Genomic DNA, 2,430 nt, shown 5'->3' on the forward strand with positions numbered 1-2,430 from the left:
ATTAGGTATCTATGTGAATCCTTAAGTTTGAATAATGAAACCTATATGGAAGTCAACCTAAGGTTATCCAACAAAAGAACATGAAAGGTGTGTCGAACTTTGTATGATAGAGTCAAAATATGGTAGTTGGGAGTATCGTGGTGTATCATAGATTGTTTTCATGCCTGGCCAGTATGAAGGTTAATGAATGGCACCGCTATGATCTCGCAAACATTGTATTGTACTGAAATCAGCAGATAATAGGCAGGAAAAAGGAAAATGCATAGTCGAATATACATATATAATTTCTTTAGTTGAAATCCTAGTGTACTTTACTTGGTAGAACGGTGTAAGACCTAATTGAATATCCTAGGTATATGATTCGGGTAACCGGGTGAGAAAATAAACGTATCTGGTACCCAACAAAGGATTAGGCAAGGATGCAAAATTCGGAGATTCGATGTGAAGGCAACCATATGAGATTGGTATCTCCACATAACCATGAGAACAACATAACACAAGTCCCGTGGTCGATTTCCAAATTTAAATTGTAGTAGAAGTATTAAAGATGTTTGAAGTCAACATTAGGGGAATGTAAGATGTGTGAGAAAAGACAATTGCAAGTCAAGTAAGATGTTGCAACCAATAAGTTCTGTGATAGAGCTAAAGATTGGTGAAAGGTCTAGAAATAACCCAAATCCAAGGAAGGAATTAGAGGAATGTAAGATGTGTGAGAAAAGACATTTGAGAAATGTTGATATCGGACTCCAATCTACGTTAAGTAGTAAACCTGGACATATGACACCACAATATGCAAGTCAAGTAAGATGTTGATACAACTATTATAGACCGGAATACATGAGTAGAGAATATGCCACGTTCAGGAAATATGGTGAGAAAGCTATTGAAGGATTCAAAAGAAACGAGGAAGTTAAGTATATCTAGACTCCGAAACCATGATGTATGGATTTCCAAGATAACAATCAAGAAAGCTAAGGAAATAGTTGACATTGTATCGCGTACCTTTTTCTTAAGCTTCCTATGAGCCTGTGGTTTACTTGATTCTGGAAACTGGTAAATCCTTTATAGCCATAAATTTTTCAAACCCTGAATTCTTCATTAGAAGTAAATTGATGAGGCAAATAAAAGCCGAGGTTACTAGTGTTAGAAATTTCATAGTAATTTAGATATTCGAAATTTCCGGTTTGTTTATCGAAGAGAAACGGATTTCAATTGTGATGTGAAAATTTGACATGATCCTTTGGATGGACCGTTACTCTCCTATCACACGACAATCGTCTTCAGTGGGAAGATTGTGAAAATTTCATTATCCACTAGAAAGAAGATTGTGGTTTTGGAAGAACCAGATCATTCTTTGCTCGATATCAAAGGTAAGAAACCGTGTTCTAGGGGTGAGATACCTCTTCGATTTATTCTCTATCGATATCCTAGGCATTCCAGCCGAGAAAGAGAAAGAGAGAGAGACTTAGTTTACGATCGACTTAATTCCTAGAGCTTATCTAATGGTTAAGACTCTGTATTATTTGGCACCAGCAAATATGAAGGAATGAATGTTATAAATTCAAGAGCTATTAGGTAAAGGATTTATATGCCCAAGTATGTCCTTGAAGGGTGTACATGTCCTATTTGTTAAAAAATAAAGATAATAGTATGCGCATGCGGACAACTACGAAGAGTTCGATAAGATGATCATCAAGAATAAGTATCCTTCACCTAGAACTGATGATCAATTTGATTAATTTCAAGGATCTAGTTGATTTTCTAAAAATCGAATTGAGATTAAGACACCATCATGTAAAGGTACAAGAAGAGAATGTACCTAAGACAGCTTTTCAAACTCGCTAGTGACATTACGAGTTTGTGATAGTGCGTTTTGGCATAATTAATAACCTGGTTGTCTTCATGGACCTCATGAATCGATCGTCTCAGCCAATACTGAACAGATTTTTTCATTAACTCTATTAATGAATTCTGATCTGTTTACCTACAAGGAGGAACATGTTCAACATCTTCAGAAAATTCTTATTGCATTGAAAAAATGAGAAGTTATTCTCGTTATTTTTCCAAATGTGCGTTTAACATTGGGAAATACAAATTTTAGGCCATGTTCTTAATGTAGAATTCATTCCAAACATTGAAGGTAAGATTGATAAATACTATTTCTAGCATCACCTGAAGGAACATAAGAATTTGTGGTATATTTTGATGCCTTAAGACGTGGGTTAGGAGGTGTCTTAAGTAAAGGGGAATGGCAGTAGCTTATGTCCTAAAGTTAGTCTCGACATCTTCACACTAAAGAATCTAAAACACAAGATGATAATGAAATAAGTTCCACTATTGAACTAGAATGACTAAGGAATTAAAAGTTACGCTCGATGAATATGGATTTTAAGGACTCGTGAAGTCAAGAAAATGGTTCTTGATGAGACA

The sequence above is a fragment of the Bidens hawaiensis genome, unplaced genomic scaffold (assembly GCF_021521415.1).
Source record: "Bidens hawaiensis isolate Kalapana, Puna unplaced genomic scaffold, B.hawaiensis_p1.1 tig00023211_1, whole genome shotgun sequence".
Lineage (NCBI taxonomy): Eukaryota > Viridiplantae > Streptophyta > Magnoliopsida > Asterales > Asteraceae > Bidens > Bidens hawaiensis.